This window comes from Pleurodeles waltl, chromosome 1_1, assembly GCF_031143425.1.
Source record: "Pleurodeles waltl isolate 20211129_DDA chromosome 1_1, aPleWal1.hap1.20221129, whole genome shotgun sequence".
NCBI lineage: Eukaryota > Metazoa > Chordata > Amphibia > Caudata > Salamandridae > Pleurodeles > Pleurodeles waltl.
In genome coordinates this window covers 616,581,972-616,597,478 of record NC_090436.1, presented here as the reverse complement: position 1 = coordinate 616,597,478, position 15,507 = coordinate 616,581,972, and the positions used below count along the sequence as shown (strand labels likewise).

General features: G+C 45.1%; 1 protein-coding gene across 2 annotated transcripts in view; it reads left to right on the top strand.

The window, feature by feature from the left end:
- The first annotated feature begins 4,725 nt into the window (after nucleotides 1-4,725).
- Nucleotides 4,726-15,507, top strand: part of STARD4 (StAR related lipid transfer domain containing 4) — a 184,182-nt gene continuing 173,400 nt past the window's right edge. Inside the window, exon 1 of one of the 2 annotated variants that reach the window (XM_069226467.1) lies at nucleotides 4,726-4,993. The gene's annotated coding sequence lies outside the window, so the exon portion shown is untranslated. The remainder of the gene's footprint in view (nucleotides 4,994-15,507) is intronic. The other variant, XM_069226471.1, reaches the window with a different exon arrangement.

The window sequence follows — 15,507 nt, the reverse complement described above, 5'->3', positions numbered from 1 at the left end:
CTTAAATGTGAATGAGTGCAGTGTATGTTTGAGGTGGTAAAATGAGGGAGATGCAAGGGAGTGTATTCAAGGGAGAGGGAAAAGAGAGTGCTGAAGAGGAAAGAGAAGAGGTTAAAATGTGCAGATGGATGAGATGTGAAGAGAAAAGGGGCATACATGTCTAACTATAGCACACATAACTGAAGGTCATACTCCTTCCATAGGCCTCAATAATATTTAGTTCACAGGCTCACAATTTCAGAAATAATTATTTATAACTAATCATTGTTGTTACTCATGTATCTTAAACAGCTAACAACCATTGACAAAGCCAATAGTACTGACAGGTTTTATGTGTATGTCAGTTGTTGTGTTATATTTCTGGATGCAATAACATTTTGGAGAGTCCAGGTGGCACACTATGGGAATCACAGAAATGTATTTTACATGTTCCCTTTTGGAGAGCCCCCACTTTTTTCATCCCACTTAAAGATCTGTCTGCACATATTTCTGTATGATTGATTGAAGCCAGCAGCTGTGGGTGCTTCCTGATGCCTGGTTAGGGTATTTTCTTTTAAGGTTGATGCTGCATGCAGTGCAAGACACTTAGCCTGAAGTTGTTGCGCTGTGAATTTGCATATTAAAGTAACTGTTGAACGTATTAATGCAGTAAGATATGGTTAGTTTTTCATGCGTTCAGTATTTCAAGACTATACGTTCCCACTGCTTTATAAACCTGCTTTCTCACTAAATTCATTTGCTTTCAAGTGCACCACTTGTCAATCTTTTTTCAATTTTTTCATGGGAGGAGGGCTCAACTAGGACCCCACGTTTATCCATTAAGCTTGCCCGCTTCACTAGCTACATAAAAGTCATACCCAACTTTTACACCCCACCACTTTCAAATGTCAATAGCCACCACTGCTAGGGGTGCCAGCCCTAAACTGTAGTATCGGGACACTCATATTGCACCAATCAAAGACTGCCGTGGAGCTACTGGCCTTGGAACAATAGGGCACATGCAGTTTATTATTTCGGACGTGCAGACACATTAATCTCTCTCCTGCAACGCAAACGTCACTTTCGTGCTGTCATCAGGTGCTGAGATGGAGTAAGAGGCACGGAGTTCTGTCAGCGGAAACACCACTATGGAATGGAACCTGGCTAAGGCACACTGTCCAGCTAGAAGGCTTCTGAGCATGGGACATTACAGAAATCTGTCAACTGGAGGACGTCTGGGAGGACAGCACTATATCACATTAAAATACCTCACTTACACAAATGAAATGCACACGCAGGAATTCTATATCTACCTACAATTGCACCATGCACTTGAGCCTCATTATGAAAATGTACAGGCTATCCCAGAATATAATCCAATGGAGGCACAAATCGTGATGGTCGGATTAGGATGGAACAGGATATCCAAAATGTATTGTACTCTGGTGAATAACACTCTAGACCCCATGATGCCGTTGAGTTAGCGATGGGAGGCTAATGTGGCTACCATGAAGGAGGAGGATCAGGTAGAATGAAAAAAGGCCACCAGAGCTTTAGCAATCTCCATATGTCTGAGATTAATTAGGCCACCGGGTCTATTATAGTACCATGAGACTCAGTAGAATACAGCATGGTCTAGACCCTCACTACCTATGACACATGTGGAATTGGGTACGTACTTCTACACGATATGGTAGTGTCCGATTATACAGAGATATTAGAGCAGAACAGAATCTGTGATACATTATTCCAGGTGGTGGGTAGCCCAGTCGCCTGAACCCAAAATGGTGCTATTAGGGTTGATCGATGATTGGAGAGGTAGCTGACACACTAGATTTCTGGTGGCTGTTGGACTCCTTATTGCCAAAAGGGACATTGTAAGTCACTGCAAATTGGAATCGGCTCCCTCAGTGACAGAATGAACTCGAGGGATGGATTTTGTGCATAAACAGAACAGTTTGTTTTCAAGTCAATGTGATTCCCAGGGAAATATCAAACGGTACGGAGTGACTGGAACAGGTAATTGATTCTTAATAATTTATGATACTCGTTTACTTCATGTAATCCCTGTTCCCTTATAGCAAGATGGGGGTGCTCGCTCTCTGCGTCACTTTTAGCTTGGCTTTACTGCAATGTATAAGCATGTTAAATGCATTAAAAAAAACACTAAATTGTGTTGTAAAAAAAGTTAGCACAGCCAAGAAGAAAGCATATGGCCTCATCACAGAGGCATTAACAGGTGCTGGCAACACTTCTACATATATGATGCACAGATATTTGATGGAGAAGCATTTTTTATTGTTTGAGGCCAGACGAAAAGCAGTATTATTTCCTAAAGTGCCGGGCTATGATGCTTTTCAACACATCTTTAGGTCCTGGAGTCACATAACTGGAGTCACATTACTAGTAGCTGCAGCAGGCCGTAGGTGTAAACACTAGGCCATGTTAAAGAAGTTTTACTCAGTGCTGTCAGCGGTGCTGTAAACACCAGAGGTAAATAGGAAGTCTCTCAAAGAAGTGACTGAATTGTTGTATTCTTCATGGTCACTAAATTGTATTTTAGTAAGCCTGTGTCTGCGCTATAGTATTAGAAATAAGTCATAAAGAGTGATCACTTCAGTTTCAAGCCGGATTTCAACGCAGGTGTCTGTTTCTACGCGTGTTTAGTTTAAAGTTTTTTCCTTTTACTACTTCCCTCTGATATGAAGCCGTGTTTGAGATCGAACACGATGCCTACATTTTTGATGAAAGCGGATGTTTGACAGATGATGCATCTAAACGTAAGAGCAATGCTTTGGATGTTTGAACACTTCGGGCATGGCAGTATTTGATATTTGGGCTAAAGCTTGTAGCCCCCCTTTTATACTGCTAACAAAGTTAATAAAGGGGGGTTCGCTTTGTTTGGACCATGTCAACAAACACCAGAGGTCAGGAGAAGATCTCTCAAAGTTAGGTGATAACTGACAAAGGAGGCAAGACCAGGCATCAGGTCAGCAATATGCCCTCTGGTTAGGGACGGAGTCTCCTGTTGTACAGGCCTCACAGACACAGCGTTATTAGGCCCTTGCAACAGATTAGCTCACACTAAAACAAGGAAGATGCTTTGTATACAAGGATAGCTGTGTTTGTTATGGCAACTGCTCAGTGTTTCAATTGGGCATTAAGGTGTCCTTTCATTATGTTGCTAAATTAGAGCCAGTGTCAGTGCTGAAAACAGAAGGAATGTCCTCTGGGAATCCATAAATTGGCTTGAAGTCATGAATGGCAGCATCATGATGAGTGGATTTAATGACAGACGCCTGTGCACTATTTCTTACAAACCCCGCCCACCAAGAAATTGGCAACAAGTGATGGTAAGGCAGTTCTCACTTGCCAAATTGTCATAAACAAAACAAACTGTATTTTAAGCTAGCCTGTTCTATTAAGGCGCTGGTTACAAGATCAATTTGTTTCTGGAAGCTTTCAGGGAATAATACTGGTAAAGTAAGGGCTGTTTCATACATTTGGTGAAAGAATCTGTGCAATCTCTGGGCAAAATTTTTAATCGCCATATAATAGCTCAGAACGTTAATGTATCTGCTTTAGTGTAGTGTCTATCAAGTAAGTTACATGCCTTCCATTTATGTTTGATAGATCAGTGCTTTAATAAACGCTTACTATTAAGAACTAATAATTCATTTACATTCACTGTTATGCAAATTGCTATTGCTAATGTAATTACACACGTATATGTGCCCAGCATTCCTACGGCATATAGATAAACCTAACTACCTAACAAAAAAACGCAGCTTGAGAAAATAAAAAACACTTCAACACTGTGTTTATCTCTAGGCAAAGTATGACATGACAGAGTGTTTCCCCCGATGGGTGCATAGGACAGTACATTCGCACAACGGGGGGATGATTCGGGGGGACCAGCATGGGACTCCGCGCAAGAAAAGTTGATGGAACCGAAATCCAATACAATTAGCTACCTCTGCTGACTTAGTTCACCAGTGAATACCTGGTGGGCATAGATGCGGGGACAGTGCCCCAATGTAGGAAAGCCCTATGTATGTTGGTGCACAAAGACCAGCACTCATTTCCTCATTCGATAGTTCAACACCTGTTAGATTGCGATATTACATTGGTAATTCCGAGTGCTTCCCACAGCCTGTAATGAGGGCCGAATATGCCGCTCGAAATAGACATACCTTAGAATGAAAATGTGTTCTACAAAACTATTTAAGACGTTCGCAATTAAAGATTCTAGCGTGTGGTCATACTATTTGCAGAGTGTGACTTCCTTTCTCATGCTTATCTAAAGAGCGCATTTTTAAGATTTCTATCCTAAAGTGATCTTTACAGAGTGTGAGAGCGGATGCCGCTCTGCTAAAAAAAATGAGTCACATCCTAGAATGCATCATGGTGCTATGCACGTGAGTTCCGCCCAATAGCGACTCTATGAGTGACCATCACTATTAGATGACAGAATACTACAGGCACAGTCCCGGCTCTTCGCTTTAAGCTCTCGGAATGACGTACAATGGCCTCATGTTCATTCAGCTGAAGAGTCCACTCAGACCCCGCCTCGGCTTCCTCTCTAGCCTCGCCTACTGCCCTTGTCACTGAAGTGTAAAAAGAACGTCTGGGCTGTACACTAACCAATTAGAGACGCTCATCACAGTTACATATGAGCCGTCCCACCTCGCTGTGGATGCGCGCCGTTGCCATTGGATGGTGGGAGTTGGAGTGACAGACGGCGGCACATTTTTTGTTGCTGACAGCTGTGCCGGTGTTCCAACAGGAGGGGACATCGGCGAACAGGGACAACTTGCTTGTTTCATTGAGAGACATCCACTCTCCTCCCCCTTCCTTCCTCGCACTACAGTGGCCTCACATTTGGATGACAGAGCAGGGGCGAACGAGCCGCCGGGAAGAGAGTGGAGCCAGGAGTCCTTCTAGCATCAGTCGTGGTTGTAGCAGCCCATCAGCAGCGCCGGGAGCCGCAGAGAGGGGAGACCAGCAAGGAAAGGTAAGTAACCGGTGCGCCTCACTAGGCAGATGGAGCCTCGCTCGAGCCACTGTACTGACCGCGGTGGCGTAGGGGCCACAGAGCAGCATTTCATGCCAGGACCTGTGCGTGCCACGTAGTCTGTCCCTGAGGGGAGGCCAGAGGAGCATGTAACATTTCATCAGCATCCTGTCTAGGGGCTAGTGTGAGCTGTGGCACAGATACCTGCCGAAGCATCACCAAGCCAAGCTGCCACCGTGCGGTTCATATGGCACCACCACCCTTTGCAGTGCCCCAACGACGACGCAAAGAGCGTTATAGAACTTCCACATAAATACATTATTACGGACAGAATCATCCTATGCGTGCATAGTATGCTTTATTCACCAAGGCCAGTTGCCTCGTCATGAAAAGGTCGTGCTTTTTGGGTGTATAGGACAGTGCTATCATTGGAAATATAGAAGTGCAGGGACTCGCAATTCAGAGTACCTGTTTGCCATCCGTGCTGAGAAGTGCAGGTACTCTCCCTTTCAAGTTAAAGAAGTGCAGGTACTCAGTACCGGACACTTCCTGTTCATTTAAAGCACCGGTATAGGATATTCCCCTGTTAACGGACAGCCTGCTCCACATATAGCGTTTAATCATTATTTCAAGTTTGCTAGTAGCATATAGAATCATCCCATCGACACGCCTATCAATTGCTATCAATAGTGCACTAGGTGCTGTCGCTCCCGGGCCTATGGGTTTGAATGGCCCATTGCACCTCTGTAGTAGTTTTGTTGCTATTTGACCAGAGGCCCATTTTCTTTTCTTGTGCAAGGGCACATGGAACCCTTTCTACGCCACTGACCTAGGACTCAGAAACAGGATCTGAATATTGCCCTCTTCAGACAACACACCACCTCTAAACGATAGAGGTCACCACTGGGGAATGAATATAGTACCTCATTGTAAAAGGCCTTGAATCATACCCCTGGGCCCATGTCCATGTATAGCTCACTACTGCGTGCTAAGTTTGGACTTACAACTAATTCATATATACAGGCTACAATTATTATAATGTGAAAGCTCGCGCCAGTTGCCAGGCTAACAGCATGCCACAAGAATAGTCTGTGATGAATATGAAATGCTCTTATCATTAGACCTTTAATATGTCATTATCATGCCAAAGGGCCAGCCTGGCTCACTGTGAACATTTCTCTTCACCAACATGACAACGTGCCAGCAAGTAACATTAGGGTTCAATCTAAATCGGACAGGACGGCGTGTCCAAAAACCACCGACTCACATTAGTGTGTAAAAGGCTGCTTTAATGAGACAGGTGCATTCCTAGTAATAAGACAACTTTTGACTCTAATGCCTTACATCCTAATATTCTCCTGGCCTCACAATACATAGCCATAACTACCCAAACAGCCTAACCCCTCCCCTAAATGTCCCTTCACAATCCCGTCAGTCAAACTTCCAAACACCACTCTTGCCACTCAGATCTCTGTGCCCCCACCTCTTGCCTCAGGGATTTGCAGTTGACTTTATTCTGTTCTTCAAATCGTTCACCCCTACCCCTCCCCACCCTCCAAATTCTCAACTAGGTCTTAAACGGACCAACTTTTCTGTTGCGATAACTGATTAAACTTACCAAAAACCCGCCCACACCTGCTCACCGTCAGCGACAAACCTACCCTTGACCCCAAACATCATGAACAGGTAAACCCCACACCCCCTCCCAAAAAAAAATAAACTGTCTCATTCAAGTAAAGTTTTTGCAGGGGGTGAGAGGGTGGGAACATTTTTCTGATCTCATACTCCTTGACAGCCGGTGTGTACCTCTAGAATGGCACCTGCCAACAGTCCATTGTACATTTGATTTCAAGCCCCTCCCCTACTACCCACTAAACTGTTCAATTAGCTCGTCCCTGAGCTCTTGGACCTTACCACCCACCCAAGGCTCCCGGCGGAGGGGGAGGGGTTTGGGCAGGCATTTTATAGATCAGTATGGGGCCATGTGCAAATGGGGTATACTTGTTGCCCCAGTACAAGTTTGCATAGATGCCTTGGTTTAAAACACTTAGGGCCATATGTACGAACACATTTTCCCAAAGACATAGAATGGGTAAAACCCTTTGATACATCTAGCCCTTAACGTTCATGACACAGGAAGTGGAGGGGTGCCGTCAAACATTGCACTTCTGCACATGCAGGGGCAGAGGCCAATGCCTCCATCCAAAACAAGCTTGGGTGCCCTTGTTTGCACTGTGGCAGTGTAATGGCAGCTGTACTTTCAGTGTATGAGCAGGGATACATAGGATTGGAGTCTAGTTGGGCCCTGAATGCCGCAGGTAAGTGGGTGCTGCATGAAAATTCTGGGCTATCAAAGATTGTGGTGGGGCACCCATGCAGAAGCAAGGAGTGGCTGGCGAACAGCAACTCCTTCAGCATATATGTTGACTGTGCCAGATAGTTTGGGCTCAGCATGCTACACTGTTTTTGATAATTGTGGTACACGTATCCATGAAAACATCCACTGTGTATGCTGCCTTTCTTTGCCGTGTAATATGCTTTGCAAATGCCTACTGTTCCCGGTCATTGTAACCACGACTGCCCAGTCATCGCACCACCATACAGGGCTGTAATCAATACAACCTCAATCATATTTGTCCATATGTTTGCCTTGGTTAAAAGATTCACACCATGTACCCTCTATGTAGCCAAACCTGACAGTTTGAGTCTGATCAAATCAAATGTAACCCCACTTTCAGTGTGTGTTCATTTCCTTGAGTCAGTACCTAGAAGCAATTGGGTTTTGCAGTGTCCATGATAGAAGAAAAATAAAAATAAAATGAAGTCATGCATAGGTGCCATTACATGCATCAAGTCTCTTGTATGCAAGAGAAAAATGCTCTAAGGCAGACAGTTATTCACTACTTGTAAAGTAAGCAGACTATGAATGCTCCTATTTAAAAACATTTAACCAGGTATCAAACTTAAAATGCATACTATTATTTAACAGGCCCAGGATAATTGGGGAACCTACAGGATATTATCCTAATCACGGAACAAGTTGAATCCTACCTTTTTACAAGGATGCATTCATATTCCATGTACTTTGAGAGCATGTATAATTAATTGATTCCCTAAATAACCTCTTACTCCTTCTAGAGTTTCTATGGTGAATCGTATATCAAGCATACACATTGAAAAGTAACACTCTGTATATGCATGCATTTTGAGGTATGCATGATTCTCAAAGATGTGATTTATGTATGTAAAGGACTCAAGCATGGATAATGTATGCAAATTATGCATATATTGGCCCAGAGTTACTCACACTTTGCACCGGGTTTGCATTGGAAAGTTGGTCAAAGTAACGCAAAGTATGGTTATGCGCTACTTTCTATCAAGGGGGCATTCCACGGATGGCACATGGGCGTTCCCATGTAGCCACCCATGGCTTTTGATCCCTGTCCACTAACAATTTCAGACAGGGATTTTCACCAAAACAGTGCTCTTCCTTGTGGCAGGTTTAACGGAGGAGAAATGTTTTGACTTCTACATAATGTTCAGACTTTGCATGTGTGATGCAATGTACAGCATTCATGCAAAGTGGGAAAAGTATTAAAGCATAGTCTTTGTGCTGGAAAGATTGCCTTCCAGTACAAAACCCACGCTTGCCAGAATGCACACACTCTATGTTGGGACAGAAAAGTCCTCAGCATTTTAAGAGATGTGTACCCCTGCCCAGAGTGCTCAACTGTACCGCTGTCTGTATTCCTAATGCTGATTTTTTTTGCCATAGGCAAACACGGATCAGGTGTGTGTGCCATAACATAGGCCTGCCCCACGGATTGCAGTCTTGTGGGGCTGGGAGGGGAACCCAAAGCCCTACCTTCATAGTGGTGGAAGGCTACTGCCTTCCCCAGGAGTTAAGCAGCAAAAGTGTGGTGGTGGCAGCTTACCATGTAGTGATCAAAAGTAGTGAACAGGACCTTTTTATCCCGGGTCATTGGAGTGAGGCCTACAATCTCACTCATCTTCCTAAAAGTTCCGCTGGTGTGTGCTCAACTGACCCTTGTCCTACACCAAGTAGATGTGAAGTGGTACATAGCACAGAAGTAGTGACTGTGCATTGGCTATATGTGTGCCTGAGAAGGCTACAATAAAAGGGTGGAGCAGTACTCCACAGTACATGTGTGGTTTAGTACCTGTAGTGGGTGTTTGTAAACCTGAGAGGAATAGATTACATGAGAGATGTAGTGCTGTGCAGTGCATACACAGGGACAGCCTATGCTGGGTGTATGTGTGCTTGTGTGAAATACAGTATATGAAGGGTGTAGGGTTTTGCAGCGTGCACATAGTGAGTGTGTGTGCTGTCAGTGCATGTGTTTTGAAATAACACACCCTGGTTAAAGATAGAAACGCAAAGCTTCAGTGCTGAATAATGTGAGTGCGTGTAGACTAAGAGTGTGTGTTGAATGCATATCTATGTATGAGGGTACAATGGATAGAGGTATTAGTGCTGAACAGAAAGCACGCTATAAATATACAATGAGTGAGTGAGCTTGCCATGATGCATTGCATGGAGGACCCTAGGTTCTATTTTGGGAAGTCTAGGCCTACCTGGTAAAGACATGAGGAGGAGAGGAATTTCCCAAGACAGATTTATGTATTGCTGCATTCCTGCGAGCTGGGTGGGGACACACTGGAGGGTAAAAGAAGAGATTCCTTTTACATTTCAAAATACTGCACTTTGATTAAGTGATGGATCACAAGGAAGGGGCCTGGACACATCTCAGGAAAGGAGATGGCACTAATAAGAGAATCATAAAGAGGAGGGCTGTGGTACTGGGATTAATCTTTTGATGCATATATCACTATGGTTGACACCCAGGCGTGAACTCTGGTCACTCCCATGAAGTGTTGTGGACAATCAGCTTCAGAATTTTACCTGCGGTGGCAGACCGCTTTCATGAAGGAAGATGGAAAAGAGACATGCCCACTTCAAAAGAAGCAGATTCCCAACATAAAACTTTGAAAGGCCCAGTCCCTAAATCACTTTTTGTATTTGGAAAAGGACTATAAGATGGGCAGGTTGAGTTCCCAAATATTTGTCATCTGGCAAGCAGTGAGACAGGTTGTGTGTGAAGGGGAAGTTCTGAAAGACTTCTACCTTTGACCAGGACTGGAGACCAAGACCTGCTAGTCTCCCTGCTGGGTGAGGGGTTGTCACCCAGGGAAACCAAGACTGCCCGCCTGGCAGCCTGAAACACCAGCACCTGCCTGATGCCAAGACCAGTGTGCCCTTTGAGGAATAGGAGAGCGTTGGCAGGAGTAAGGTCCAGTGGGGAACCCATTGTGAGGACCCCCTGTGCCCAGTGTAAGGATTCAGGTAAGCACTGATCAGGCTGTCACCGGTGTGTAAGATTGTTTCCTGTGACTGCTGTATGCTAGGAGAGGGTCGCCGTTTACTGAGACATGTGTTGAGCACGGTGCGGGTCTTGCTTTGATGCTGTGGTGACCCTGTATGTCAAAGAGGGCCACAGGTAATGTTCCTGCTTCAAGGAGGGCCAGGATTTGTGACTGTCTGGGCCAGGGCGTGTGTGTTGAGAGAGCCTGTGCCCCTGCTAACCCATACCGCGGCAGCCCCATAGGCCAGCAAGTCCATCCAGTAGGAACTTTTCTGAAGGATTTGCGCTGCTGCCAAAGGAGAGAGTGAAGCTACGACCTGTGAGTTGGATCTGCAATGAAAAGAAACTGCCCCGACTCACCACTGAGGACTGTCGGAGACACCTTGCTGGCTCCAGTCCAGAGCTGAAGAAAGGGTTTCTTCCTCCCCGTTAAGCAAAGTCAACTTACCACATCTTTGTGAGCAGGAAGCTGCTGCAGCATCTAGGAGACCTCCGACAGTGCAACTCAGGAGAGAAGGCCTGCACCACAGGGTGCTGCTGCATGGGCCATGAGAAGCCCGACCTCTCCCAACTGAGCAGAACGTGCGGATGCTCATTTGAAGGCACTCGCTGCATTGCTGAAATCATCTGTGATGCAAGAGCATAAGACATAAACGGGCCAGTTGGGCCCCGGGGGAACTCGCTGCGAATAGTGCTGCGACACCATAGACACCTTCTACTAAGTTTCTAAAGGGTCAAAAAGGAAAACCCTTGAGTACAGCCTAATAGTCTGCATCCCCTGATATGGCTACCAGTGAATGGGAAATAACCCTGAACACGTTGCACAAAGATAGATGGGGCAGGCATTTGTCTGACAACTACTAACGCCCCAACTTCAAGGGGAATTGTGGTGTTGCATTTGAATGTTACATTTCTTTACCTGTGTAGAGTTAGGAATAAAATACTACTTTTCTTATAAAAGCAAGAATTTGGCGGGACACTGATTTATTTTTCATGCTACTTGCATTTTGAGTTATGAATTGTGTTCCTTGACCTGTATGTAAACGTCCTCCCTCCCCCACCGATCGATCTGCAGGAGTCAATGGCGAGCAGCACCACGTACATCTTATAGAACTCTGCAGGGAGTCAATTGCCCCCCTGGCCCTCAGTCCAGGCAAGAGTGACGCGCTTGACGTATTCTATGACTTCTTAGCAGGTTTGGGAACAATGTGATGTGTACAGTCTGGAGTAATATTCTGCTAGTTCAGTTATTATTGGGTCCGAGCAGTACAGCATAGTACGTCTTCCTTCCGTAAATTTGTGTTGGTTGACATGAGTCTGTCATGGTGTGCCATTGCAGAAGAGAATGCTGTTCGACCTCTCTGCCTCGCCCTTCGCCATAGCCCTGTGTATTTATGGGTGTGTTTGACCTCTAACTCTGATGTTTCGCTGTATTTGGAGTGTTTGGTCCATATCTCGGAATTTAAATTATGTCAGATGATGGGCCAATCGTGTTATATGTTCATACAATAGAAACAATAATTCAGTGCCATTTATAAACATTATAAACTACAACTTTGTAATGATTACTACCACCCAGGGCTTTAAACGGGCAGGTACTGTCCGGTACTGAGTACCTGCACTGCTTTGTTTTGAAGGGGACAGTACCTGCACTTCTGAGCACGTGCACAATACATTTAATTTGGAGTGTGCCGGCACTTCTCAGAAGCAAGCAGGTGCTCTAGAGAGTGAGTGCCTGCACTTCGGTATTTCATTTAGAGGCACTGCTACCACCCATAATTGTCTGACTCAGACAACCTAAGCACTATCTAAGGAACTCGACTGAGTCGGCGATTCTCTGTGAAAGTCAGTTTGAAAGGAATGTTTCCGTCAGACTGAAGGTATTCGAAGAGGAATTTTCAACTCGCCTAGAAGCGCTAAGAAAATGTAACACATCTCCTAACACGTCCCATGCCCACTTGAGCACTGCAAGGTCAGATGGGATTGTTCATTTATAATGCGCAGGCGCAGCACGATATCTAAATCGCCCCTAAGAGCAGTCGAACAATGAGGAAAATCTGGAATTGTGTTTTGAAAGAGACTCTAAAGGGAGGATCTATATATCTGCAAATTACACTTCACCTGTCTCACGTAAAAGATGCCGTGCTTTATCACAGAAAGATTTTTTTGATTCGGACTTGCAAAGAATGCGGTGATTTGGCAGGGTATATTCACGATTAGAAATGCTGTATATTGGAGACGTGCAGAGTTTAGCACCCTTATGGAAGGCAGTTGCACTATGGTCTGACCATAATCCCGAGTGTATTTTCCTCGGGTCATGGACGGGCATCAGCAGCTAGTGATCTGAACAAGTAGACACCCACTCGCTGCATTGCTGCTGCTTTGAGTTAGCAGTCCTGGCTTGCTGTTTGCAAACTAGTAAACAATGCCGTCCCTGAAGCTGTGCATGCAGTAGAGACAAACCCAGCCAAAGCCTTAGAGGATGCCTTAGTCTTTGCAATGCTTCTCTAAGCGAAGGGTGGTATGTACTGCAGTGCTTAGTTTGTGCCTGTGGTTTCCGGTTGGAGGCACCGGCACCTCGTTTTGAGGGCCGGCATTTATTTTTCTGCACCAGACATTAACTGCGAGCCAAAGACACTTATGGGAAAGACGGAGGAAGAGAAAAACGAAAAGCGCACACAGGGAGAAAGCAGAAAGGTGCAAGAGTGATCTGAAGGGACAGAAAGTGACTGTAAATGGATTAAAGAGGCCCGAGATGGTTTCAGGATTACGCTGCCTCTGTATTCTGTGCTCGCACATTCAATTGCAGCGCTTTGGGCACCGGCACGTTTTTATTTACAAACTAACCAATGATATACTGGCGCTCGCAGCAGCCAGCCCCTTGCAGTTTGCAAAAATCCTTACACTGAGCGTAGGCCTTGGATGATACCGTTATCTTCTTGAAGCACTTGGAGCTGTGAAAGACACTTCAAGATGTAAATCCACCAGGCGGAGAGGTGTCCGGACGGAAGGATTCAGTGACGTTTATGGATGAGCCTGGGACCCTGCAAAGGTCAGTCCCTACTATATCAACTGAATCCGCCTGCCGCCACTCTGCAGCGTGAACGTGGCCGTCCTCTCGGCTGATCGACCCCACGAGTGGAAGTTGCTATCCCCACTCATGCACGTCTTAATTTTCAACTGTAGTACACATCCCCGATTTGTCATTCCTTTTTTTCTTGCTCGGCTTCTTCATTTCCTGCTGCATTTGTGTGATAGTAGTTAATCGCATTGCAGGTGAGTACCACTGCGTTGGCCCGCACCATTTTCCTATTCAGTGTTCAAGGCGGATGTCAACTTTAGAAACTCTCTCCCACTTGCACCAGGGGTCCCAGGAGGCTACTGCCCCCACTATGGCTGTCTTTTTGCTGGTAGTAGGGCCCCTGGTACTCTTCCTACACTACTGAACAATATAATCTAAGCTGGCAGACCTTGCCTTTTGGTATATCTGCGTCATCTCAAGACGGTGGCCTTGAAGCACTTCTTTCAGTTTTAGCCATGCCTATCAAAGGGGCTGGGATTAGTGATCCTTTTATCTGCCAGATGCATTCAGTAAAAATCTCATCTGCTTTACTTCTCCGAACCTGGGCAGCTCTGCATTCTCTGAGGGTACCTGCATTACGGTTTCTGTAGAGGTAGCCTGTTCTAATACTGCTCCGATGTAGTTAGGCTACATTTATTTTGGAGCAGCCTCTTTCATGTGCTGACCTCATGTGGTACTTGCTGGAAAATAATAGGACTCCCTCTCCGTCTGCCAGAAAAGTGGGAGACTTACACAGCTAATTCACACAGATGCATGCGGTGCTTAGATTGTAAACGAATAAGGGACGGGCCCTATTTTTTGTCAGAAGCCTCTTACACAACTGTGGAGTATCAAGCAGTGCCTGAAATGGAAAAATAGAACTGCAGGTACCCTGTACCAGAATACCTGCATGTTTCTGAGACGGGTCGGTACTCTCTAATTAAAAGTATTTGGTTTTTCCCAAGAAGTGCAGGTACGTGCCCTCTCACAATAAAAAAGTGCCGGTACTCAGTACCGGACAGTACCGGCCCATATAAGCATTGGTATCAGGGTTGCTTTTTTTCCCGGACTGTATAGCCTTGATCTCGCCAATCACACAAAAGGTGATAGGACTAAACCTTCCAAACAGTCTAATCACTGGCTATCACTTAGGGTAGACTTCCAACCCCTCATTTTCACCCACTGTGCTTCCCTAGGCAAAAGCCCACCTTTTGCAAATCAGCACTGACCCTGTTCCTTATAGGAACATTCAATCCTGAACGGCCAGACGAGTAGCCTGCAAGTCGCCTGCCAGCAGGGAATACAAGCAATCGCAGAATGGTTTCGGCTTTGGTAGGCCTTCTCAGTGAGGTATAGTGTGAATCCTATGGTACAATGAGCAAGGGATCCATGTCTGGACATGCCCGTGGGCACTAAGGGCCTTGCATCTATCACACAAAAGGTGATTAGAGTTATGCTTGCAAATACTCTAATCACTGGCAATTTGGGGTAGCATACCAACCTGTCATTTTTTGCCCACTAGTCACTCTAGATGAAGGCCCGGCTTAGTCAAGTCAGTATTGACCCTGCTTCTCATGGGAACAGTCCATCCTGAACTGTCAGACGAGGCCCCCTTTCAGAAGGGAACAGAAGCAACTCAAAACCGTTCTCCACCTTGTTAGCCTACTCAGTGAGATATAGCTTAGACCCTCTGGCACCCGATCGATTGCCAGTGGTTAGACTTTTTGCAAGCATCACCTTTTGTACGATTCATGTTCTGCCTTAAGTGGCCAACATGATTATGTAATTTAGTTTTGTACACATTGTACTGCACAGCAAAATTTATTTTTTGTGGATTCTAAATTGCTTGTAAATAGTCTCCCGAAGCAGCATCTTTTTTGTTTATAGAATGCTCTGTTTACATTTTTGAATTATTAGATAGCCCGTATTCTTTTAATCATCCAGGCACATGAATTTTGATAGCCTTGTAAAAAGCACAGGAACAATGACAATTACATTGCATAACATAGATGGCATTCCTTTTAAAATATTTGTTATTAGATATTTTATATTAACAATAATAAACAAAG